The sequence below is a fragment of the Camellia sinensis genome, unplaced genomic scaffold, assembly GCF_055761805.1.
Source record: "Camellia sinensis isolate YWXY unplaced genomic scaffold, ASM5576180v1 Unanchor3, whole genome shotgun sequence".
Lineage (NCBI taxonomy): Eukaryota > Viridiplantae > Streptophyta > Magnoliopsida > Ericales > Theaceae > Camellia > Camellia sinensis.
This window is the reverse complement of record NW_028129178.1, coordinates 20477756-20493412: the sequence shown is the minus strand read 5'-3', so window position 1 is coordinate 20493412 and position 15657 is coordinate 20477756. Positions and strand designations below refer to the sequence as shown.

Below are 15657 nucleotides of genomic sequence, written 5' to 3'. Positions count from 1 at the left end.
TGAGCAAGATTTTTTATATCAACAAAGTCACTGGAAGCATCCCTGACACACTAGGATATGTGTAGACTTTGGAGGCCATGTGAGTATCTATGTCATGTACTCTAGAAACTTCTTACTAAGCTTCTTACAGAAACCATTCTGTGATTGGCTTTCATGTTCCTATAGTAACAAATTTAGTTTCTTGTTTTGGATTGAAAATTTTGCCTTGCAAACAGATGCTTCAATTGGAATTCATTAAATGGGCCTGTTCCTTCAAACCTCAACAATCTTACAAGTGTCAGGGAGCTGTAAGTACACAAACAGAAAATTTTCCAACTTCATGTAGAATTCAAGTTGTGTCATTAAGAAAGTGTTTTGGTTATGCCTTTTCAGGTACTTGTCGAACAATAATTTGAATGGACCTTCGCCCAATCTCACAGGGATGAACTTTCTCAACTCTCTGTAAGTTGTTGCAATTTCCTTCGATATTCAATTTTGTTAGCAATGCATGTGAAATCTATTTGCATTTTTTGACCATAAGATGATGGTATGCAGGGACATGAGCAAATTCATCAGCTGTTCCTCCATGGCATACAAGCCTAGAGGCTTTGACGACATTGTACCATCTTAATCCTCATCATCTGTTGATCTAGTTCTCACTAATAGTTTAGGGGATCTTGGAATAATTAAACATAAAAAATACTGCACCAAACAGGCTCATTACGCAATTTGAGAACTAGATCAACAGCTGATGAATTGTGTGTGTCAATTTCATGTAAGATATTAATCCACAATTTGCCACCATAGACATCTACATAAGGATGTTTTCCAATGTAAACCTACATTTCCATTCCACTGAATGATTCCATGTTGATCACGACTCCTCTGTGAGCTTGTGCCTGGCCCTGCATTTCCATTCCATTGTGAGTTTTCTTAATTTGTTTAATTATTTTCCCATAGCTCATTGAATTCAACCAAAATTTCTCACCTTCTTTGTGGTGTATTTTGATTTCTTTTTCCTGATCATATTTTGTGGTTTTTGAATCGAAGAGGAAAGAGAGAGAGGTGGGGAATTCCTACTAAGTTTTTCACCTTTTTCTACTCGAAATCTACTAAAATTGTTTGATGTAGTTATTAAAATTTTTGTAAGCAAGATGCTTGTTTAGTGGTTGAGTTCTTATTTATTCTTCTACCTAGTTTAAAATGTTAAATAAAATATTTTTCATATTAACTATTTGCTTATGAGCTTCAGGTTGAACAATTGGAGCGAGAGGTTGCTGAGCTTCGACATGCCCTTGCTGATAAGCAAGAACAAAAAAATGTCATGCTTTAGGTTTTGCATTGCTTTATGTTTGACAATTAAATATGTAAAAAATTGGTTCTTGTTTTCTCTTATGTGATAAAGATTTCTAACAATATATTGATTATGACTTATCTGATAGGTTTTGATGAGGGTAGAGCAAGAACAAAGGGTAACAGAAGATGCTCACAGATTTGTTGAGCAAGATGCAGCAGCTCAGAGATATGCTGCTCAAGTGCTTCAGGTTTTACTTTTTGATTTAAACTTATTTTTTTAGTACTGCTTTACTATAATGTTGGGTGGTTATTAGACTTTATACAACCCATGCAAATTAGAGATATCATGCAAATCACAAGGTAAACAAAGCAAGTAAGCAAGCACAAGAATCTAGTTAGTCTTTTTCTTTTTAAAAAATAAAAAACCAAAATTATAGGATGCAAAATACAAGAAACTAGATTGTCATGGATCTTATCTTCCCATTGGCATCTGAGCATTGAACATTGTTTTTTTGTGTATGTGGTAGATAGATCATATTAATAGAAATCACTTAGTATACCTACTATGGTCTAGTCCTATTTCATATTAATAGAAATCACTTAGCATATACTTATTGCACATTGGTCTGTTGATGTCCTTCTGGACATTGTAGTTTTTTAAGTTGATGTCAATTGGGTCCTTCTGGACATTTTGGTTATTTAAGTTGATGTCAATACCTCCAAATAGACAATAGTGTTGGATTATTAAATGCATATACTTATTGCACATTGTTTTGTTGTCATGGGGAACATTAGATCACAACATATGTTAAATGTTAACTGTTGACTTGTAGACTCTGACTAAAGAAAACCTAACTTGATTTTTGTTTAATTCTTCAAAAAACATAGTTCAAGGTCAACAATAAAGTGTTAGATAGGACTCTTTCCTTTTGTTTTTCTTCCCATTCTTCCCTTTCTTGTCCCATGGTCTGTCTCATATCATTCCTCTCTCTCCTCTCATATGACACCTACACAACTCCTCTTGCCGTGAGGGATTAATTTATTTACAAGGATTTTTTTTCTCAGTACTAATTTAAGTAGTCTATTGTTAATTGTTAGTAATTGCTTTTGTTCCTAACATAAAGTTTGGCTATAGTGATTGATCAATACACATCATTGGTTTAATGATTTCATTAATAACATCTTAATAGTTCTCAGCTTAGCTGCCTTAAAAAATGACAATGTCTCTCCTCAGTCTCATACTCAACTATATAGCATTTTCCCCTAAATTTTCTACCCCATTTTCATTTTCATTGTTTTTCTTTTCTTGGAGTTTGCACAATTCAAAACTTAAAAGGTGATTCATTGCCTTTAGAACTTGTGTTTAGAACTTTCTGTTTTTAGGTTGTTAGAGGGAGATGAGTTTTAAATTTTACTTCCCTACGAGGGAGAGAAAGATGAGAGGGATGAAATGTGCTTGTCCACTAGGTGTTAGGGTTGGGTTTGGCCATGCATGGTGGTGTCTGTAACGCCCTCAAAATAATAACATTAAACCCATCAGATAAGACACGCATTTACATATAAACTAACCTCATTCCTTTCATTCATTAGAATTCCAAGACATAAGTATTACATGTTAACCTCATAACAAAATGCCCTACGGGCTTACAGCTTTCCAAGTTAACACTTGGTTACAACAAAGAGTTCTAACTCGTTACACATTAAGCCCTTGGCTTGAAATTACATATAATACATCAAAAGTAAAACGACAAAACTATGCCCGCCACTAGCCTCCCAGCTATGTCCTTGGAGGTGGCATGCTTCCTGTACCTGAAAATGATATTCCCATATAGGGTGAGCCACAGCCCAGTAGAAATACACTAAACCAACCATGGACAATGACTAAAACATTAGCAATTGATAGTGGGTCAACACTGATACAATCACATAAATTACATATTTATGTCAACGACTTACAAGTCCCAATTACTTTTCATTTTCCCTTTTTCAACAGATAAGCATGCTAGCTCTATCATCATTTCCACAGATATGTATAAAAACTATATCTCACATTCAGATAAGCATAAAAGCTATATCCACAATCTCAACAGATATGTATATCAACAATATCCACAGATAAGCATACAAGCTGTATCTACACTCTACAACAGATATGTATATCAACAATATCCACAGATAAGCATACAAGCTGTATCCACACTTCACAAAGATAAGCATATGAGCTCTATCTTCACTTCTCTAGACAAGCATATGAGCTCTGTCTACGGAGTTCATCCCCTATCTCCTCCCAATACCTATCCGGTTTAGAGGTACATCCCCTATCTTCCCCTAAACCGCGGAGTACATCCCCTATCTCCTCCTCTACACATAACGTATATAAACACATTGGTTCTATATACAATCACACAATACACACAATTAATGTATTCTATCAACCGTCAAGTTCCATGACACATTCCATTGATTAGTTTCCGTTTACCTAATCATCATGCATTGTCTACAACAATCTCGACTATCCTCCACCGATAGCCCAAAGCAGTTATTTCTAAAACAGAAAATAAATGCACAAATGGATATTCAATCAACATTTCATTTCCTCATTTCTCACCAATTAATTATCCCAATTAATTAAACAATGTAATTAGGCCATTTTCCATAATTACCATTTCAACCCTTAGGTCCCATTTTCATCAATGATTCAACAATCATTCCATTTTTTCATGCCAAACATGCATCTAGGTTTATTATGAATAAAACCCCAACCTTTGTAAAATTACACAAAAGCCCCAAACTTTCACAAATTTACCAAACCAAGCCCAACATCTCAAAATACCAAAATTTAAAGACAAAACCCATAGAGAGGAGTAGGTTATCCCTACCTCAAATTTGGAGTCCCAAAGGAGAAGACGACAAAACCCAACGTGCTCCAAAACCCGAGATTTTCAGATTAAAATGAAGCCCTCGACGATCAACAACTTTTTTGTAAAGGCCAAAGGTGAGTAAATCACTCCTACTAGATCAAAACCTAGAGAGAAGGTAGTATCTAGAGAGAAAGACTCAACAATGGTGTTTTTGGAAAAGTAAGAGAGAGAAGAGAAAGTGAAAAAGTGATTTGAAAAGTCACAATTTCGGGACTTTAACCCAGGTCTCCGCTCGAGCGTAAAACACCCCGCTCGAGCGGCCACTCACAGACTCCCGCTCGAGCGGCCAACCTCCCGCTCGAGCGCAGAATGCACTCGCTCAGCACTTTTGCAGAACCAGGCCTCCGCTCGAGCTCCCAATCCCTACGCTCGAGCTCACAACACTGCACAACAAGATACTGGATGAATGTATTCCCCGCTCGAGCGCCAACACCTCCGCTCGAGCGGACAGGCCAAAAATCTAGGCAACTAGTTTTGGTTTCTAAACTCAACCAACCTGAAACAAACCTGCCCAACACATCCCATAACTCAAATACTAAGTAAAAAGGATGCAAACAAGATGATAGACAACTACCAACATCCACGGACACATGTCCGGATCACGGTATAACAAGGGTAAACCCGGGATCGCTATAACCTCCCCCCCTTAAAGAATTTCGCCCCCGAAATTAAACACAAGTTTTTCAAAAACAAGTTTTCCTCCATTTTAAACAATGTTACATTTTAACATTCAACAATTCGACCCATTACCGGTCATCCCATCCCTTTAACAAGAGACATATCACAATATGTAAACAACATATGTATTTTCAACATGCATCAACATTATGCACTATCCTTCCAATTTCAACAATATATTTAACACATATAATGTCACTTTCAACTTCCATATGAGGCAAGTTCCAAAACATACCTCCAATAACCAAAACATTTTCAATGTTTCACAACTTAAGACATATATCCAAGCTCTTAAGTTCAACAAAATGTAAAATTTAAACATAAGATTACATATCAATAAACAAGTCCGGATATTTCTCTCGGACTTCTAACTCACGTTCCCAAGTGGCTTCCTCCACTCCGTGATGTTTCCACAAGACTTTCACCAAAGGAATGGTCTTGCCACGCAGGACCTGATCCCGCCTATCCAAGACCCGAACCGGTCTCTCCTCATACGAGGCATCCTCATCTACCTCTAAATCGGTCCAATCCAGCACATGTGATGGATCTGGCTCATACTTCCGAAGCATACTCACATGAAACACGTCATGCACTCCGGACAACTGCGGCGGTAAGGCTAACCGATAAGCAACCTCACCTATCCTCTCAAGGATCTCAAAAGGACCTATAAACCGAGGGGATAACTTCCCACTCTTCCCAAACCTCATCAGGCCTCGTCTAGGTGATATCTTCAGAAAGACATGATCACCTACCTCAAACGCCAAAGGCCTCCTCCTACGGTCGGCATAACTCTTTTGTCGACTCTGGGCTGTAACAAGCCTCCTACGGATAAGCTCAACTTTCTCCGTCGTCTCCCTAACCAACTCCGGACCCAACAAAGGTGCATCACCCACCTCGGCCCAACAAACTGGAGACCTACACGGTCGGCCATACAAGGCCTCAAACGGTGCCATACCGATGCTAGACTGAAAACTGTTGTTGTAGGCAAACTCTACCAATGGCAAGTGCCTCTCCCACGTCCCGCTGAAGTCCAGGACACAACCCCGAAGCATATCCTCGAGGATCTGAATAGTACGCTCGGACTGCCCGTCAGTCTGAGGATGATAAGCCGTACTAAAGGTCAGCTCAGTGCCCAGTGCACTCTGCAAACTCTGCCACAACCTAGCAGTAAAACGAGGATCTCTATCTGAGACGATCGTCACTGGGACCCCGTGCAATCTCACTACATCCCGAATATACAAATCGGCAAGATGATCTACCGAATCTCTCACGCGCATAGAAATAAAGTGCGCCGACTTAGTCAACCGGTCTACAACCACCCAAATAGCATCACTACCCCGCTGAGTCCTCGGAAGACCTACAACGAAGTCCATAGTGACATGCTCCCACTTCCACTCGGCAATAGGCAAGGGTTGCAACAAACCCGCTGGCCTCTGATGCTCGGCCTTCACTTGCTGGCAAGTAAGGCACTTCGATACGAAAACAGCCACATCTCTTTTCATACCCCGCCACCAAAACTGGCGACCCAAATCCTGATACATCTTAGTACCTCCAGGATGCACCGCAAGGCGCGAATGGTGAAATTCTCGGAGTACTTCCTCTCGGCAAGACTCCGGTACAAACAAACGGTCTCGGTATCTCACACTCAGGTCGGGATACACCGTCAAACCCTTCTCAACTTTCCCACTGGAGATCTTCTCTCGGAGGGATTCTACCTCAAGGTCACCTCTCTGTGCCTCTAACACTCTAGTCACAAGTGTAGGCTGCGCAACAACAGAAAACAAGGCCGCAGCCTCAACAGATTCGCCCAGTAGCAAATCAAACTCGCCAAGTGCTCCCAACATCACCCATTCCCGGATGGCTATACAAGCTACATCACTAATGGTTTTCCTACTAAGGGCATCGGCCACAACATTGGCCTTTCCCGGATGATAATGTAACTCAAAATCATAGTCTTCGATGAACTCCATCCATCTCCTCTGCCTCAGATTCAAGTCTCTCTGTGTAAACAGATACTTCAAACTTTTGTGATCCGAGAATACCTCGAACCTCTCACCATAAAGGTAGTGCCTCCAGATTTTCAAGGCAAAAATCACTGCTGCTAACTCTAGGTCGTGTGTGGGGTAATTCTTCTCGTGTATTTTCAACTGACGTGAGCCATAAGCTACCACTTTCCCCTCTTGCATCAACACACAACCCAAACCCTCTCGTGAGGCATCACAATAAACCGCATAACCCAACCCTCTCTCCGGAATAATCAATACCGGAGCGGTGGTCAATCTAACTTTCAACTCTTGGAACGACTTTTCACAAGTCTCACTCCACACAAACTTGACTCCCTTCCGAGTCAGTCTAGTCAACGGTGACGCTAACCTGGAGAAATCTTTCACAAACCGACGGTAATACCCAGCTAATCCCAGAAAACTGCGGATCTCAAACACACTCTTAGGCTGTGCCCAATCTTGCACTGCCTCAACCTTGGATGTATCAACAGACACCCCTTCCCCGGATACCACGTGGCCTAAGAATTTGACTTCCCTCAGCCAGAACTCACACTTCCCAAACTTGGCATACAGCCTATGGGCTCTAAGTAACTCAAGCACCACTCTCAAGTGTGCCTCGTGCTCCTCCTCAGAAGACGAATAGATAAGGATGTCGTCCACGAAGACAACCACAAATCGGTCTAAGAACTCCCGGAAAATCCGGTTCATCAAGTCCATAAAGACTGCCGGTGCATTGGTAAGCCCGAATGGCATCACCAGAAACTCGTAATGGCCATACCGCGTACGGAATGCCGTCTTAGGAATATCTTCCTCCCTGACCCTCAACTGATGGTAACCCGATCTCAAGTCTATCTTAGAGAAACAACGGGAACCCTTCAACTGGTCAAACAAATCATCTATACGGGGCATAGGATACTTATTCTTAACCGTAGCCCGATTCAACTTCCGGTAGTCTATACACAATCTCAAGGCACCATCTTTCTTTTTAACAAAGAGGGCCGGTGCTCCCCACGGTGAAACACTAGGGCGAACAAAGCCCTTATTTAGCAATTCCTGGAGCTGAACTTTCAACTCAACCAACTCTGCTGGAGCAAAACGGTAAGGTGCCATAGAAATCGGCGCCGTACCAGGCACTAAATCAATAGAGAACTCTATCTCTCGGTGAGGTGGCAAACTAACAAGATCTTCGGGAAAAACATCCGAATACTCACAAACCACCCTCGGCAATACATGCTGGGTCTCACCACTCTTACCACTCTCAAAGCTAGCAAGTAGACTACTAAGCTCACTTCGCCCTCGCGAATCATACCCCGGTGGCAAAACACTACCAACCCGGTCTCCCAAGAAATGGAACCACTCCCCGCTCAAGGTACACAATGTAACCCTCTGGCGGTAGCAATCAATAACAGCCCGGTATGACGATAACCAGTCCATACCCAAAATAACATCAAAACCCTTCATGGGCATGACAACAAACGGAAAAGGAAGCCTATAGTCGGCGACCTCTATATCACATCCTCTAACACCCTGTTTCAGAATCAACTCACCACCCAAAGGCGATACCACACAAATAGGAGATGCTAACTGTGCTAACTCCAATTCCAAAACAGATGCAAATGCAGTAGATACAAAAGAATGAGATGCACCCGTGTCTATCAACACATTAGCAACTGAGTTGCAAAACAGAAAAGTACCTCTCACTACTGATGGAGCCGGTACTAAATCTTGCGCGGTAACAGCATACACGCGCCCCGTAGGCCCCTGGTCTACCTGCTCACCTCTCGGAGCAAAAGACTGCTGCACAGACTGGGATGACGAAGCTCCCGGATTGGCCCTCGAGGCCTGCACTGACTGAGCTGGCTGAAAACCCTGCGTCTGCCTAGAACCAGACGCTCCCGAAGTGGCACTCAACTGTGGGCAAAACCTCTTCATGTGCCCAGGTTGTCCACACTGATAACAAGTCAAGAGCTGCCCCCTGCCCAAACTCTGACTCTGCGGCCTAGCTGAAGAAGAAGCAGCTTTCTGACCCCCACCCTTCTGCGGGCAAACCGAAACCTTGTGACCCAACTGGCCACACTTGTAACAAGTGAATTCCCCCTGACTGCCTCTCCCCGAGCCTACACTCGGCACTGGAAAGGTCGATCTAGAGACTGCACCCTGAGACTGCTGAGGGTTATAACCCTTCTGTCTCCTGCCATCACTCTGACTATCCTGGCTCCTCTTGGAGCCTCTCTGGCCCTCATCCTCCTCCTGCATCATAATCTCCATATGAGCTGCAGCGTCCACTAGGTGTCTATACTCTCGAATATAAGACCCACCAATTCTCAACTTGAGGCCCCGCCTCAACTTCCGCTCAAACTCATAGCAACGGCGTTCCTCAGACGCCACCAGTTCAGGTGCAAACCTGGACAGACTGGTAAAAGTAGCCTCAAACTCGGCCACTGACAAGCCCTGCTGATTAAGCCGGCTAAACTGATCCCTCAGCTTCTCCCTAGCTGCTGCAGATAAAAACCTCTCCTGAAAAGCATTCACAAACGCCTCCCAAGTACCACCAACACGAGCTTTCTCGTACTTCCACCATTGACCCGCATCTCCCTTCAGTTGAAAGGATGCCAAGGTCACTTTCAGTGCTCCGTCCTCGATGCCAAGCATCTCAAACGTCTTCGTTGTCTGTTCGAGCCATTCATCTGCCTTAAGCGGCTCTTTAGGATCCCCGATAAACTCGTCCGGATTACACCGGAAGAACTCCCTCTTCAAGAAGGAAGGTCCTGTCTCAGCTGCCTGATTCCCAGCTCTAAGAATACCCAAAGCTCCTGCTATCTCTCTGGCCAAGGCACCCATAGCCTGCTGACCCACTGGCTCGGCCACATTGGCCTGCCCAACTCCCTCCTGCACTGCCGGAATCTCACCCTGTAACGGTACTTCCTGCCTCGCAGGTCTACCACGCCTAGCACCTCTTCCTCGTCCTGACATCCTAATAAAGGTAACACAGAACGTTAGCACATTCATAGGTGTGCCGAAACTGAACACTCACGTCCTAATGCATGGACAACTGTAATTCACTCCACATAAGCACATAAACACATAAGCACTTACGAATTTCATTTCCGGATAATGATAGTCCCGAGACGTTACTAGAGTTCCGGTTAGAAACAGCATTGATCAAGTGCTTTTCCAACAAGACTCCCAGAAACTCAAGGATCCAATCAACATCCTAGAAATTAAATCCCATACCCACATAGTCACATAAGCATGTTATCAAATAAACACATAGCATATGGTACTACATCTACGTCTCTATCAAGCGAGACAAACCCATTGTGATCCTAATCACTTCCCACGTACCCAAAGTATTCGAACCCGGTACGCTCTGATACCAAGTTGTAACGCCCTCAAAATAATAACATTAAACCCATCAGATAAGACACGCATTTACATATAAACTAACCTCATTCGTTTCATTCATTAGAATTCCAAGACATAAGTATTACATGTTAACCTCATAACAAAATGCCCTACGGGCTTACAGCTTTCCAAGTTAACACTTGGTTACAACAAAGAGTTCTAACTCGTTACACATTAAGCCCTTGGCTTGAAATTACATATAATACATCAAAAGTAAAACGACAAAACTATGCCCGCCACTAGCCTCCCAGCTATGTCCTTGGAGGTGGCATGCTTCCTGTACCTGAAAATGATATTCCCATATAGGGTGAGCCACAGCCCAGTAGAAATACACTAAACCAACCATGGACAATGACTAAAACATTAGCAATTGATAGTTGGTCAACACTGATACAATCACATAAATTACATATTTATGTCAACGACTTACAAGTCCCAATTACTTTTCATTTTCCCTTTTTCAACAGATAAGCATGCTAGCTCTATCATCATTTCCACAGATATGTATAAAAACTATATCTCACATTCAGATAAGCATAAAAGCTATATCCACAATCTCAACAGATATGTATATCAACAATATCCACAGATAAGCATACAAGCTGTATCTACACTCTACAACAGATATGTATATCAACAATATCCACAGATAAGCATACAAGCTGTATCCACACTTCACAAAGATAAGCATATGAGCTCTATCTTCACTTCTCTAGACAAGCATATGAGCTCTGTCTACGGAGTTCATCCCCTATCTCCTCCCAATACCTATCCGGTTTAGAGGTACATCCCCTATCTTCCCCTAAACCGCGGAGTACATCCCCTATCTCCTCCTCTACACATAACGTATATAAACACATTGGTTCTATATACAATCACACAATACACACAATTAATGTATTCTATCAACCGTCAAGTTCCATGACACATTCCATTGATTAGTTTCCGTTTACCTAATCATCATGCATTGTCTACAACAATCTCGACTATCCTCCACCGATAGCCCAAAGCAGTTATTTCTAAAACAGAAAATAAATGCACAAATGGATATTCAATCAACATTTCATTTCCTCATTTCTCACCAATTAATTATCCCAATTAATTAAACAATGTAATTAGGCCATTTTCCATAATTACCATTTCAACCCTTAGGTCCCATTTTCATCAATGATTCAACAATCATTCCATTTTTTCATGCCAAACATGCATCTAGGTTTATTATGAATAAAACCCCAACCTTTGTAAAATTACACAAAAGCCCCAAACTTTCACAAATTTACCAAACCAAGCCCAACATCTCAAAATACCAAAATTTAAAGACAAAACCCATAGAGAGGAGTAGGTTATCCCTACCTCAAATTCGGAGTCCCAAAGGAGAAGACGACAAAACCCAACGTGCTCCAAAACCCGAGATTTTCAGATTAAAATGAAGCCCTCGACGATCAACAACTTTTTTGTAAAGGCCAAAGGTGAGTAAATCACTCCTACTAGATCAAAACCTAGAGAGAAGGTAGTATCTAGAGAGAAAGACTCAACAATGGTGTTTTTGGAAAAGTAAGAGAGAGAAGAGAAAGTGAAAAAGTGATTTGAAAAGTCACAATTTCGGGACTTTAACCCAGGTCTCCGCTCGAGCGTAAAACACCCCGCTCGAGCGGCCACTCACAGACTCCCGCTCGAGCGGCCAACCTCCCGCTCGAGCGCAGAATGCACTCGCTCAGCACTTTTGCAGAACCAGGCCTCCGCTCGAGCTCCCAATCCCTACGCTCGAGCTCACAACACTGCACAACAAGATACTGGATGAATGTATTCCCCGCTCGAGCGCCAACACCTCCGCTCGAGCGGACAGGCCAAAAATCTAGGCAACTAGTTTTGGTTTCTAAACTCAACCAACCTGAAACAAACCTGCCCAACACATCCCATAACTCAAATACTAAGTAAAAAGGATGCAAACAAGATGATAGACAACTACCAACATCCACGGACACATGTCCGGATCACGGTATAACAAGGGTAAACCCGGGATCGCTATAGTGTCCTAGTGGACTGTGTCTTGCTAAGTCACCCAACCTAGGTGTTTGAGGAAGTGGATACTGGGTTTTGTTTTAGAGGTGGTTGATAGCCATGGTGGCCCATGAGGCTATTGGTTGGTGGTGGCATGTGAAATATAGGAGGAAGTGAGAAGGGGAATGGCGAGTGGGTCTGCTGCTATAGAAAGGAGGAGGAGGGAGAGGGAATGAAGAAGAAAATAATAGAAAAAGGCAAATTGAGAAAGGGGCAAAAGTATCATTATATATATTTCTTAACACACGCTCAATTTAGTGTGTTAACACATGGTTAACTTAACCAGAATTTGCAACGTTTGCACTTTACTCCAAATTTCAAGAGGGTTATGTGTATATTTTTAAACATGAAGGAGGTAAAGTGTTTTTGGACAAAACCATATAAAATATAATTAAACCAAAATGTTTGGAGGTCTAATTGTGTTTTTATTTCAATATATATTCGTGTGTATTTGTTTTTTGTTTTTATGTTTGCTTGCATGTGTGTTTTGACCTTTTACCTCGTTGAAGTTCAAAATAAAATAGGAACATATTTAGATTTAAATGAAAATGGTAACTCCTATAAAAACTATGGATTGATTAGTTTGTGAACACGTCATGTGATTCTCTTTGGTTCTTGTTGGCATTAGTGCTAGTGATACATGGTATTCTTGCAATCTTTTGTCATCTTCTGTTATCTGTGTTGCTTATCATTAAGGATTACTTCAACTCTTTGACGTTTTGGATTGTTATATGCATTTCTATTAAATTGGTTTATAAAATAAAATTATTTAAATATGATTTTAGATGTAATTAATAATATATTAATGTCTTCCTTATTTATTTTCTTTGCAGATTGGTTTTTGATGACGTTTGGAAGCATATTTGCAAATCAAGATCAAGTGTTGAATTATTTATTTATTTCCGGAACTGATACTTAGTTGTAGTTGCAAATCAAGATTGAGTGTTGATTTTTTTTGTGGACTCCACATTAGTTCATTTTGGGATTTGCTTTGATGATTTTTTTGTTATACATAATGGATTATTATTAAAGTTGTTTGATGGATACATTTTGATTTATAATATAATGGTTTAGTGAATTTTTGTGTGGAGTGGTGTATAATAGCTAGTGGATTTCTTAGTACAATTAAAAGGCTATTGGGATCTGAGCAGGGATATTTGTGAAATAATAACTTAAATTGAATATAAAATATGGAACAACTTTAGTGACGAATTGTTTCGTCATTTGTACTTCTTATTATGACAACGTGATTATTCGTCACTAATAAACTTTTTTGTGACAAAATTTACTGCAGTTTATATATGAAAGTTTTTATTTATTTTGTTGTTTGGTGACTAAAAATTTTGTCACATGTATATATATTTATGACGAAATATATTTCGTCACCCATGTATGACTTTTGAAGACAAAAAATTTCGTCACCTTTACATCTTATTGTGACAATTATTTCTTCATCAATGATCAACATGCGTGACAAATTTATTCGTCAACTAAAATTATAAATATGATACTGAACAACTATTTGGTGACGAAAATGAGAATTTTTGGTGACAAAATTTTGTTTTATTGGTGACAAAAAATTATGACTTTTGAAGACGAAAAATTTCGTCATCTTTACATCTTATTGTGACGAAATTATTTCCTCATCAATGATCAACAGGCGTGACAAATTTATTCGTCAACTAAAGTCATAAATATGGTACTGAATAACTATTTGGTGACGAAAATGAGAATTTTTTGTGACAAAATGTTGTTTTATTAGTGACAAAAAAATTCGTCACTGAAGTAATTTCATTGGTGACGAAATTATTTTTCGTCACGTTGGTTTTTAGTGACAAACATTCAATGACGAAACCGGTGACGAAAATATTTCCTCACAAATATCTATAGTAACGAAATTAGCTCTTTGGAGACAAAAAATTTCTATTAATTTGGCCCCAAATAATAATCCCTAATTAATCCCATATTTGATAATACAATGCCAAATTTGATTCTATATTTATTATTATTTATTTCATAATATATCATCACATACAACCATAATACTAGTATAAAATTTAAGGGACAACTTAAATTTTCGGGTTGTTACAGCTCTAAAGATTAGGTTCTATGAATTGCTTGCTTTTCTACGGAGAGTTTCTAGTGGAGGAAATGAAGTTGAAATTTAAATGTCAAAACTTTCCACATTGATACCCCAACCTTATATGGAAAAAATGAACCTACCTTTCAAGGTAAACGCCAAGAATATGGAAAAACTGAACCTACCTTTCATGATAAAAGCCACTTCCTCTTTAAAACTGTGTAACAATCTGTACATCTTTGTCTTTTTTCCCAAGAATTACAATGGATCAGAAAGTTCTTTTTTCTCAACAACCACCACAACCGAAAAAAATCATCAAAATTTTCTCTGTTTGTTCGATCCATTTTCGGTAGCTAAGGCGGGATTTCGATCCAACACGTGGCCAGCGCGAATCCTCCCACAGATTTGATCATTATTTATATGGATTTATACTTATCCCTAATTAAATTACACTCTATTGTATACCAACAGAAAATTAATTATTTATTTTGCTACCCCACCCATTATTATTATTATTATTATTAATATTATTAATATTATTATTATTATTTATTTTATAGCGATTCCGGTATTCCCTTTACTGTTTAGTTGTATTTCGGACTCGGTTCCGTGGAGTTGGTAGTTGTGTCTACCTTGTTGTCGTCGTTTAATTCCATTTGATTGAGTTTTAGGATGTGTTGGGCATGTTTCGAGCATGTGGGTTGAGCCTTGGTCTAATTTCTTGTTGCCAGGTTTTTGGTCAGTCCGCTCGAGCGGGTCGTATAGCGCTCGAGCGGAGATTGCACACTCCCAGTATTTTCGTGCTCTGCAAAACTTCTGTGTGTGTGATTTCTACGCTCGAGCGGATTTCCTGCGCTTGAGCGGGTCGCGCTCGAGCGGGCTTGTTGGCGCTCGAGCGGGTAGTACTTTTTTGGTGTAAGTTCTGGGAGGGGAAAATCTACGCTCGAGCGAACTGGTTTTCACGCTCGACCGGATGTACTTTATTCTTGTGTCTTGGAGCTCGAGCGGGACTTCTTACGCTCGAGCGAATTCAGTATTTTGTTCTTGGCGCTCGAGCATTGTGTTTTCCACTCGAGCGGACCTGTCGTATATCAGAAGACAGGTGGGCATTTTTAAGTCACTTTTTACATCCTCACTCTCTCTCTTACTTTTCAAAAATGCCATTTGAGAGCTTCTCTCTCTAAAACCTCCACTTCTCTCTAAGTATTGATCTAGTAGGAGTTGTTTCCTCACT

General features: G+C 40.5%; 1 long non-coding RNA gene across 2 annotated transcripts; it reads left to right on the top strand.

Moving 5' to 3' along the window:
• Positions 1-45: 45 nt before the first annotated feature.
• On the top strand, positions 46-13421 carry LOC145816056 (uncharacterized). 2 transcript variants are annotated; one of them, XR_014358548.1, is made up of 5 exons: positions 46-287; positions 373-441; positions 1232-1312; positions 1422-1523; positions 13177-13421. It is a non-coding gene; the product is annotated as an uncharacterized LOC145816056 (long non-coding RNA). The 2 variants fall into 2 exon arrangements; XR_014358547.1 differs by lacking the exons at positions 46-287; positions 373-441 and adding an exon at positions 552-902.
• Positions 13422-15657: the final 2236 nt, after the last annotated feature.